Source organism: Vanessa tameamea, chromosome 7, assembly GCF_037043105.1.
Source record: "Vanessa tameamea isolate UH-Manoa-2023 chromosome 7, ilVanTame1 primary haplotype, whole genome shotgun sequence".
NCBI classification, from domain to species: domain Eukaryota; kingdom Metazoa; phylum Arthropoda; class Insecta; order Lepidoptera; family Nymphalidae; genus Vanessa; species Vanessa tameamea.
The window spans coordinates 12,421,016-12,433,603 of NC_087315.1; the positions used below are offsets into that span (position 1 = coordinate 12,421,016).

Genomic DNA, 12,588 nt, shown 5'->3' on the forward strand with positions numbered 1-12,588 from the left:
TACAATGTTCATTTTTTCAATTCCACATGAAAGATTAAGGTCATGGCATACTTATGTAAGATTGAATGCTATTTTCTACTGACTGAGTTGAGAAAATTACGCATATGTGTATTAATGTATTTTGCCTTCATTATGAACATTGATATAAAATTAATCTCACATCAGGTGTCTCCCTCGACTTAACTGGCACGGTACTATGTTATGAGTACTTGTCTGAAACTTACCAAAGTTGTGGTAATTTAGGTTGTAGCTCAACTATAAAATATGCCAACATTATAAATTAAAGATAAATTTATATAAATAATAATTGCCAATGAAATGCCAATCGCAGTCATAATATTACGTATGAAAGAAAGATATATTCAATGGGAAAATTGGAAATGTAAGTCACAAGCCGTATAGAAATTGATCTATTCAAATCTATGCCATTGTGTGATGGGAAAGTGAGCCCGGGAACTTTCATGACCGGTCATTATTCATATGGAACAATACGAGTTACTTTTAACGCGACTTTGATCGTACGAGTATAAAATATGTATACAATACATGATGATTTTTTTTCCTAGACGCAATGTAAAAACACATTTCCATGTTAAAATAACAGCCGTAAATGTCCCGCTTTTTTGAGCGATGACATTCCCAGGCTGCTTCAATGCGGTTTGGTGGATGCGCACGTAACAGATCCAACACACGTAGGTTTTCTTACGGAATTTTCAATGTCCCGCGCAGAACCTTCACGGCCTTGACTCCTAAAGTAAGGGCTGCTAATAATTTCTTCACAAAAACAATATATCTGCTTGAGGCTGAATTTGAACCTCATATATTGTGTCAAATTAAAATTATTTATTTACAAAACACTTTACAGTAGTCCAATGCGTTAGTTAAGTTGACTATCAAAACATGATTGTAATAATTCCTCAGTTTACATTTAAATTTAAAAATATAAATCAATTTATAATATCCCATAAATAATTAAAAATAATATCAATAATTCAATGTAAGGGTTTGGTACTTGAAATTATACGATCAATCGATCATCATACGAAAATGTATGTTCCATTGCTGTCCAGAATTCATCAGATTCATTATACAAATGTTTATATATAACGGATACAATATTTATTTTAATTAAAGGCAATAAATTAAGTGAAAACCGCTTTGACATCGCTTTAAGTGTGACGCCGGATCAATCAATAAGAAATAACCAAGAGCAATGATAAAAAAATATAAATATTTTTTTTTTTTTTTCGAATTCGTAACGTTTTAAACTCGGTCAATTTTTTTGCTTTATATTTAAGATCAATAGATACCATTTATAAGGTTTTTGTTAAACTGTGATGTGATTAACAATAATTATTTGTAGGAAGTGAATTGCATAAATCGATACACGAACTAAAATTCCCACGGTCTTATATAATAACAAACATACAGTATAAATAGTATGTACTATGTATAAACATACGTTTAAACGCATCGATTACTTGCCTTGTTTTTATACTTTTTAATGTCTTTATATAATGCATTTGTATGAAGACAAGAATCGAATCACAGATTAAATATGAATAGAAATAACAGCCTGTGATTGGTTAGCTGATGAGCTAAAATATTTTTTCGCTAATATTTGCGCTGCGGGGCTTTAAAGCACCCATACTGACAATTTCTCGCTCACTACGTAAATAAAATAATATGAAATAAATAAAAGATATCAAATAGTACTCGAGATCATAAAAAAAAATCATCACTTGGGGTATTTTTTTTATGAAGTTGGTAGTCGAATGGTACGTGGTTACCACCGCCCATAGACGTTGGAACTGTAAGATATATTAGCCATTTCTTATATCGCCACCATCCTTTGGAACTAAGCTGTTATGTCCCTGTAGTTACATTGGCTCACTCGCCCTTCAAACCGGAACATAACAATACTCAATATTGCTGTTTGGCGGTAGAATATCTGATGAGTGAATAGTACCTACTGAGACGGGCTTGCACAAAGCCTCTTAGTAAATAGGACCAGACGGGAAGTTTACCCTAAAAAAAGACCGAAGAAAAACCTAATCGGTTTGAAAATGATGGAGTTTTAAACAAAGCATAATTAAGTATTATTATATTTATATATTATCTACTATCTCCGAAAAATATAGCCTTTGTTAATTTTATAACTTAAAAGTTCCTTATTAAATAAAGACAAAATTTTTATTGAATCAACAAAAATCGAAATATTGACAAAGTGTATTAAGCCGATTTTTGTTACTTCAGTGTGTTTATTGATGTCAGATAGTTTGAATCATTTTAAAATCAGCGCAGTTGATCGATTCAAATCCGCCCCTGTGAATGCGGCTTAAGATGTACGATACCTATAAATTAATATATCACCGTGTTGAGCGACGCAAATACATTAAAACAGCTAATTATATAGTTGTTTAACGACACATAATAACGATTCCGTACACGCAAAGAAAAAAATAGAATAAACAAAGTTCAAAGCAATCAATATTGGAAACACCACCCATTTTCTATTGTCTAATTTTATGACAATACGCAAACGGGATGTTGTGTCATTTATACAAAAATAGATACACTATGAAGCTTACAATGACTGAAATCAACCATTAATAATTGTGGTATTCGTGTTTTTTATTGTTACTTTTTCCATTACACAATTATGTCGTTTCATTTTAACCTACAACATTTGAATGCATAGAACAGATAAATGTCATATAAAAAACCAGGTACGTAATCCAATCAATAAAAAGCCTAAATAAAACCAATAACAGCATATACAGGATTATCGGTAATTCGACATATTCCCGTTAGGAGGTAAACATAATAATAAAACATAATCAGCCTGTAAATTTCCCACTGCTGGGCTAAGGCCTCCTCTCCCGTTGAGGAGAAGGAGGTAATAGGTAATAGGGGGTAATTATTGATTTTTTCTCCCACAAAAATGCCTTAAAATAAAAAAAAATCGAAAATAAATTAAAATAATATCATTTTCCATCTCGCATTTTTAAATTTGGACCGATAATTATTGATTTAATATTGGCAACTAACCATTGTTTAATATTTTTTATTCATCAGAAGAAATAAATAGATTTTAACTAATACTTTTTTTTAAAACAAATTTTCGAAGTTGCATTTTTGACTTATTTTGAAAAAATCTAAAAAACGTGATAACTCAAAAATGGTTCACTTTTGCATAATGCATATGGCTGTTAAAAGTATCGCAAATAATTACCCCTATTACCTCCTAATGGGAATACGTCGAATTTACCAATAACCCTGTATATTTACCTTATAGATCAGTCATAATAATCATTATGATGTTACCGGTAAAAAATGAACCAAATAAATAAATTTGAACTACTTAAAATTTTATTTTTACACATTTTCATAGTTAGAACGTTCGCTCATATTCCGTACGTATAGTATGCATAATGTATTTTTTTGTAATTGCTTAATGTCTTTAATGTATTTATTTTAGCTTTAAGTATATCTTCTTAAGTACGCTCTACATACGATAATAAGGAAACACGAAATGGCTGACCAATATGGCGGCGCAAATCAAAATGGCGGAACTAAATATCGCGTATTGTCGCCAATAAAGAGGACTTCTGACCTATAAGTCTGTGACAGGTAGACAATAAGATAATACATTATACCAAGGCTTCATATTGTATTCAGTTATTAAGTTGTTAACTGAGGCCGTTTTTATGTTATTTTAAGACGTGGTTTAACGATTAATTATATTAAAATGCTAGCTACTGATTATATTTAACCGTAATCTCAACAATTATAGGAAATAACTACTACTTTTAAACTCATTATTTTTCTTTTTTTTCGTGAATCAAGAGCCAGCCTTCTAAATCCTTCATTTTTTCGGACATTCGAGAGCAATAACAACAAAAAAACAAAATACACAAAACATTAGCATTTTTTATATTAATTTTATATTAATAAGATACCTATTTCATTTGTATGTGAAATGATGGTGATATGTTAAAATGATACAAGTATATTATATATACAATTCAACGTCAGATCATAAATAGAGCTTGGCATAAAGCATCCAGTTGCTACCTAATTATGTAAAAAAAAAGTAATAAATCTTTTAAATTATTTAAAAAACTAAATAAAAGATTTACAAAAAGTGTTCTAGAATCGAACAAAAGTTACGTGACAGCACGTAATTGCACAGTTGACACGTGAGAAGGACGCCTTTATACAAATAATATTTAACAATACAATAATATAGAAGAAACAAAAAATCGTACTGTTCATTATTGGACAAACATTATTATATTTTGTGAATACAGTCTACCATATTTGACATATTCCAATATATCACATTGCTAAGAGCATATTCGTGGTAACTAATAACTGGAGATTCTCGTAGTTAGATAATTGAATAATTTGTTTTGATGAATATTCATACTTCATCATACCGGCTTTTTTTTTTTAGTTGTAGGATTATTATTAATTGATCTTAATATGACAGTATGCTTTATGAGTTATTGTATGTATAAGTATATTTTTATTTACATTAAGACCTTAATTATATACTAATAATAATTAAAAGTAGTATTTTATACATGAATGGTAACAAAAATGTTACCAGCATTTCCTCTTTGAATCGCCTTTCTTATAATTTGGACAAAAAGTAAATCCGGCCTCTTGTGACCAGAGGAGGCAATGAGACGGTTTTATACTTTTAATAAAGGTTTTTCCACTATTATTCCGAGGGCCATGTGTTTCAACTACAAATGGAACAAATACATGATTTGGAGTAAGAGATGAATATTCGGATCGCTTGTTCGCTTCAGATTTTTTTATACATCCTTTATATATTATTTAGCCTTATGCTTATAAGAAATGTCTTTAACCAGGTACGAGCGTTGAGTCTGTATAAATTCCATAATATACTCGTATATAAAAATGTTTATGAGTTCCCATAGCTCCCCGTGTCGGGCTATTAAAAATTGATTGTTTTTTTCCAAGAATTTCGCTATAGCGTGAATACCCTTTGAACTAAGGCCAAGGAAGGGAACAGGGACCATCGAAGCATTTGTTGATAGATAGATGTTGCGATGATCGTAGTATCGTGGATCTTCAATTGATGTTTGCATACTTGTGATTTAGTACAATATGATTTGTTTAAATATTTTTAGACGCTATTAACGTAAGATTTTAAATTAACATGGTTATATTTATTACTACAAGTATTTAAAACGGGATATTTACCATGTTTTTTACTTTTATTTGGTAGAGCTCGATATTTCGACATTATCTACGAATGTCTTGCTCACGAGACATTCGTAGATAATGTCGAAATCAACCAAATAACTATTAACGTAATTATAATAATTTAAAATATAAAAGTGATATTATTGTTGAAATTACATTCCACATAGTCGTAGAATATACGTAACAGTTGCAATAGAATGCAGAAATTCCCTATAAAACTAACATAATATAATACGATGCTCTAATGCGGATCCCTTCTTACATTGTATTCTATTACGCCAAGCACTAGATAAAGTAAAAAAAAAACTACAAATTAGGCACACGAAAAATCTGTACCACGATCTTCAGTTAATATGCAACTTTTTTGCCAAAAGCTTTAAATTGGCTCAAACTGGAATCATGTTATTTAGTTGTAAGTACAAATTACTTGGTAGTTGGTAAGTTCACTTGTAAGTAGAGCCGTCAATTGCCAATACTAATAATAATATACATAGTATTGTTGTGTACTAATTTGAAGGTTGAGTGAGCCAGTATAACTACGGGCAAAGAGGACATAATACCTGAGCTTCTAGGTTTCTAACGCATTTGCAATCTATGGAATGGTTAATATTTCCTATATACCTATATTATATAAAAAAGTAAATCATAATTGAATACCGCTGTGCCTACAGTTGATACATAAAAAAATTATAATGATAACAAGATTATGGATTGATACTTTTTTGTGTACCGCGCATGCGTACACTGTATTGGTGTACGAATCGTACCTTCGCCTTGAACAATATTCTCACGGTCGTGACACTGGGCGCTTTTTACATAGTTTAGACATTGCAAAATTGTAAATCAGTAAGAAATTGTGTCTCTGTACTTGTAATGACAAAAGTTTTAAAATTAAAGTCCAGATAAATATTTTTTTACAAATCAATAGAACTTTTATCTTACCTAAAATGAATCGTCAGTACAAATTAAATAATCGCATAAGACTGTTTTGAGGGAGTTGACTACTGGTAGAAGTAATCATCAAAACTTATTAATGATTAAATTACTTCTAAAATTCAACAATTTTGGTTAAATTCAGACACTTTTGACATGAATAGTACAATTTTCATACTACCTACGCTATTTAGCCAAACGTTAATTAAACATCCATTGGATCATGACCTTGGATGTCTATATCAATTTGATTTCAAAGAACATGCATTCATATTTCAATGAAATAAGGTTGAAAATATATTGTTTGGTAACAAAACTTGAGACAAAATTACATAAAGGCGTGTGCTGTAACTGAAAGGTTTTCATTAATGATGTTAGCACTTCAGCGTTCGGTTGTACTTTTGTTTGTAAACTTGAACTCGATTCGCGTTATGAATGGAACAATTATTTGATTTTTGTTCAGTCATTGTGGTAATCTTGTAGTAAAAAAGTGTTATTGTTAAAATAATATGCGGCTGAATTAAAAATCACTTAAAATGTCAATCTGTATTTGATGCTATAGTATATTTTGTTACATGTTACATAAACATAAACAATATAAAGCTTAAGAATTATACCATCCCATTTTCGGTGCATTTCATAAAGAATAGGGTTCTTTGATACGTTACCTTATAGCAATAATATTTAATGAACCAATACAAAGTACCGTTAACCGTCACTCAATTCAAGAACATACTAATAAACACTAAAGACAATGACTGAATAATGAATAGTGAAAAGCTGCCCCTAAATTCTTATGTTTATGAGTTAAGATCTTTACGTACGAATACATTTTTCGAGTTGATATCAATGCTCTGCAAGCACCACTTAGAGATCATGTGCTTAGTTTTCTGAAGTATAATATCAGTAGGAGCATACAAGTGGCACGTGTCGATTATATGCTCTACAAGATGTCCGCCGGACTCGTTCGCGTTTCAGGGTTTCGTAGTCAGGTTTTAGGAATAAAACGTAGCCTATATCCTTTTTTGAGATTCAAGCTTGAATCATACCAAATTCATTTCATCAAATTCGACTCAGTGGTTCGGCCGTGAAAGGGTAAAAGACAGACAGACATACATACATATAGTCTTTCACATATATAATATTATAGCTCGGTTTCTGTCGGGATCCATTTTCAATTATATTTGGGGAGCACATATAATAAGCTAACATCATGTAAATGTGTTCCGTACATTTTTTAAGGTTCCTTGATTTAAAAAAATTAAGAATAGATCCCTAAAACGACATGCTATTAACAACCTAAGATTTAGACATTCTTATATGAAACTAATGAAAAAAATAAGCCCTAAATATAACAGAGGCTCCCCAAAAATTAAAGACATCCCAGACATTCGTCACCTAGCAATTTATGTTTCAGTGTGTATTTTCATGTCCTTTAAAATAGCAATCAGGCGCATAAGATTTATGTCAGACACGATATTAATAAATATAGACTGATATCTGTACTACCCCTAACAACACATTAATTGTTATCTGAAAACATTCAGAGACACGTAGAAGCACTTGAAGAGAATTTATGTTGTACTCATTCAATCTGCATTGCATATTAGATTTCTATATGAGGAGGAATTATAAATCAACGCTTAAACGGCTGCAGGGCGTCAATTTATGAAAGTATGTTTTCAAAACGTACTTTTACATAACTAATATTCAATACTCTTATACTTAAAAATAAAACGGAAAAAATCCTGCACCTTGAGGTGGTACATGAGTTTTAAAGCGAGCTATTTACTTTTATATAAACGTATAATTAAATATATAAATACATATATGTATTTGTTGTTACGATTGTTAAATATGATGTAGTAAAACACATTTGGTTGTGAAGGCAAAGAAAATTAAACATAAAAAAATACTTATATTATTACGCACACAAACATATAAAACCTTTTCTTAAGATGTGTACTTAAGTAAAATTCTGTAATTATTTTTAGCTTTACTTTCCGAATCGTTGTTCAATGATATTTATTTATATAGTTATGATAATACTATTATTGGAAAAGAAGCGAGATATTTTGAAATAAATGTAGTCACACTTAAATGCTAAGACGCTTTAATTAATTTAATGTACAATTTTGTAAGAGGAAATAAAGTTATTAATTTTTTTTTTTTGTGTAGATTTTCCTCGAAGTTTTCCAGCAACCGTCACAGAGTAGAGTCACGGTACGATTGCGCAACACGGTGTCGTGTGAACGTCCTCTGTGTCCAACAATGGACGATGTGTGTGAATATCTCTTCGCATTGTGTGACCCGGCATTGGCGCTTATGTTAGATAATGTTTACGGTTTTGTTCATATTTATGTTTTATGGACAAGGGGTTGTTTAAATATTCTTTCATTATTTAATACTAAGTTTTATTGCCTCCACTGAAAAAGTGACAATGTTGCTAGCATTCTCGCTATTTTATCATGCGCTATTTTTCGCAGTATTCTTAATATTTTATTTTATATAATTTTACAAAATATTCTTCAAATTTAATTTCTTACAAGACTTAATATAATAGAAGAAATAGCTATTTTTAACAATCTTTTATGATTTCGTACAAACGTACAAATATTTCCTAAACATTTTCGCGACGTTAAAGCATTAGGGCAGGCTAAGTATAATATTAATCAGAAATTAAAACAATTGAAACACAATATGTCTAATTTCAGCCGGTTCATAGAATTTTTAACCTCAATGTTAATACGTCATCAACACTTAAGCTGATTTCAAGATCAAACTAATTTATTACCGTGAGAACTCGTATTTCCCTAATGTTATAGCGACTGTTTAATGAGAACATAAACTTATTAACGCATTTTTTAAAGATTTTTCAGGTCATTGTCATGTTTTGTTCAAAGGTTGATTTATTAATTTAATATTAACAAAAAAATCTTAATTATTTTATATTTGAAGTTTACGTATTTGATACAAAAATACTAAACTGTTGCAATAATTCTACTGACATTCTTGTCCCCATTCCATGCGGTCATTATTTGCATAGTTTTAAAGTTTGTATATACTTATTTAAGTCCTCAATATAAATAATTCTTGTTAATGTCTTCTTAATCCTTTTTATGATTTTTGTATTGGAATGAAGCCAAAAAGACTATTGTCAAAACACGTCATAAAATTCCGTCAATTAGAAGCTAATTTTGTCGGATTTGATGTCTTATTTCATTTGCATTTGTATTGCATGTCTTAGAATAGGAAATGAGTTCTTAGAAGTTTGAAGTTCGATTCTTGCATTATAGTTGAAAGTCAATTATTAAAATGTTATGTTACCTATACGGAATTATTTTCCAATGGTCTTATAATCTTATGAAATATGAATGTATCGAAAAGAACTGCCTCTGAATATTTCACCATAGAAGAAAATAACGTATAGTCTAGAACGTAGAACCTCATCAACGTTATAAGATAGCCTCTAGACCAACGGGGTAGTAACAAAAATACCCAATAACCCGCTGTAGAGCAAAATGGACCAATTATTTCTAAATTCTTCTACTTCACAAGTGAAGAAATTCCTACCTAGAAATTATTTACAGGAATATTTGAGGGATACTTTAATTCAATTTCAATTTTTCAATTTATTCTTTATTCTTTACCACATTATACATAGCATATTTAAGGTTGGGTCTCTACTGAGCATAATATATACTCGTGTCAGAGGGACTCACTCTTCCATAACTTTATGTATTATATAAGCAACTAAAGAATAAACAAACTTTTAATTAATATAAATAAAGTTAAACAGAAATTTTTTTAATAAAAATAAATATAACTGAAATTAATAATTATTAATTAATTACATTGGACAATTTATCCAAATAGGGTAAACGTACCCATTTAGCCCATTCGGTTACATTTTATTTATAACGTCGATGATATACAGCGTATATATAAGTAGTAGTATTAGGTAGTAGGTAGTAGTTAGACTTGTAAGGAGTATCAGCTATTTATTGCATCATCTATGCGATAACAATGGTATTGCTTAGATGGACTTTTTTCTCAGTTTTTCTATTACCTAAAAGCAATATTTTATATTGTATGATATAAACTGTAGTGGAGGCGATTGGTCATAATCGATTCCCTACAATAACGAGATTGGCCGCGAGATAGTTTTTAATTACAATGACAAGTTATATAAAATAAAAATCAGAACACAATAATACCGAGTATTGTTTAGTGACAGAATATATGACCTACCCAGACGGGCGTACAAAAAACCTAACCTGGTGAAAGTACAGTTCCAGTTGGCACAGATGTTGTTGGCACTAATCTGAAAGCTTAACGATATTGATTGTCACACACAAGTCGTTGATAATTGCTATATCCTATTGATAATTTGTATTGCCTAGTACCCTTACTGTTAAGTAGATAATAAATGGTAATCAATAGACCCTATTAATAGAATAGATTTGTAAGATAGCTTATCAACAATTCTGATACATGTATTCAAAAAAAACTGATTGGTAATTTAGAACAATTATACTTGGTCAAATGGAAAAGTTAATTTGTTTATTTGAATTAAATAACAATTAACGTTACTATGAACCTGACCGTATTATATGGAAACAATTGCGATTATACGCGATTACTTTAGAGGTTCAATTAAAGGTCGATGATAAGACAGTGTCGTCGTGAGGCTTTGTATGAGGTATATTAATCAAACTACTGTTTGTTTCTATCTTCTTGTAGTTGTAAAAAAATATTTGATATTTAAGAGAAATCCTAGAATATTTGCAATTTTATAATGATTTCGGAAGTAGAATTTGAGTTTACATGGAGTTAGGATTTTTTGCAAGCCCGTCTGGGTAGATACCACCCACTTATAATTGATATTGTTATTGATATTATACTTGGTATTGTTTTCCGTCTAAAGATCCATCTTTAAGCTAAATTCAATTTAGATATCCGTGTTTAGCTGATCCAAGGTCAGGTGTACTCCTGTCGTATCCACACTTCTGAAGTTTTAAATAATGTGAAATAAAACATCTCGTCTAATCAAGTTGAGACATTTTTTTTGTAACAATAACCACGGATGACTACTCAGTATTATAAAAACTAAAATTTGATGGCAAAATATTATTACAAATGGTCGTAACATTAAATGACTCATTTGACGTGACAAATCGCCATCATCAAGATTATCACGCTATATCTGACTCACCTGTAATTGACCACTGTAATAAAAACGATATATAATTCTATTGTTTCCTAAGCGTGTTTACATCGTCTGATTTGGATTTGTCATTTAATTGAGGAAAGATCTCGACAATTGTCCAGGATCAAGGTATGCCTGTCAAATGAATCTCAGAGACAACCATAAATAGACGGCGCAAACCCCTTGAAATACAGCTTATCAGATCTCAGCAATTATAATATTACATTGTAATTGTTAAAATATAATTTTATTTATTAACAATCCTAAAAAAAAAACTGAAACGCATTTGGTCCGTAAATATCCGACCGTATGCGAAATATTAATATTAATTTTAATAACTTAGTGTTAACATTTATACAGTAACTATTCTTGATTTACATTTATTAATATGTAAGGACTTAATGTTTATAATTCTTATATTAGTATCAACATGATAGATGAATATTTTGGAATGTTTAAACCCCAAAATATATACACAATTTCAAGATATACCCAAAATATCTATCTCATTTTTTTTACATTAACAGCCTGTAAATATCCCACTGCTGGGCTAAGGCCTCCTCTCCCTTTGAGGAGAAGGTCTTGGAGCATATTCCACCGCGCTGTTCCAATGCGGGTTGGTGGAATACACATATGGCAGAATTTCGTTGAAATTAGACACATGCAGGTTTCCTCACGATGTTTTCCTTCACTGTCGAGCACGAGATGAATTATAAACACAAATTAAGCACATGAAAATTCAGTGGTGCTTGCCTGGGATTGAACCCGAAATCATCAGTTAAGATGCACGCGTTCTAACCACATCTCGGCCATCTCGGCTCATCTATCTCAATATCAAAAATTTAAATTAAATCGTAGGCCTTGTAATTATTCGATTTCTTAAAAATATATGTTTCCAGCTAAACAAATGATTTAACAAGATCTGGAAATTGGGGCCAAAGTAGTAAATCACTGGATCATCAGATACTTGCTTTAGGAGATTCTGACTCTATAAGACTTCATATATTTTTTAAGAAAGACCCCTCCCGGCTTCGCACGGGTGAATTTTTCATTTTAAATAAAATGATATGATAAAATCTATCTACCAGTGAAAACATTTTAAAAAAAATTGTCGATTACAACAAACAAATTTTACCTATTTAATATATGACAGCTTAAATATTAGAAGATACACATGATCAAATATACTATTTTTATTTTTTTAT

At 30.4% G+C, this 12,588-nt stretch overlaps 1 protein-coding gene across 1 annotated transcript in view; it reads left to right on the forward strand.

Annotated features, from left to right (window-relative positions):
* The window catches only part of LOC113395738 (angiotensin-converting enzyme), a 169,363-nt gene that overhangs the window by 2,740 nt on the left and 154,035 nt on the right, over positions 1-12,588 (forward strand). The gene's annotated exons all lie outside the window — the stretch shown is intronic.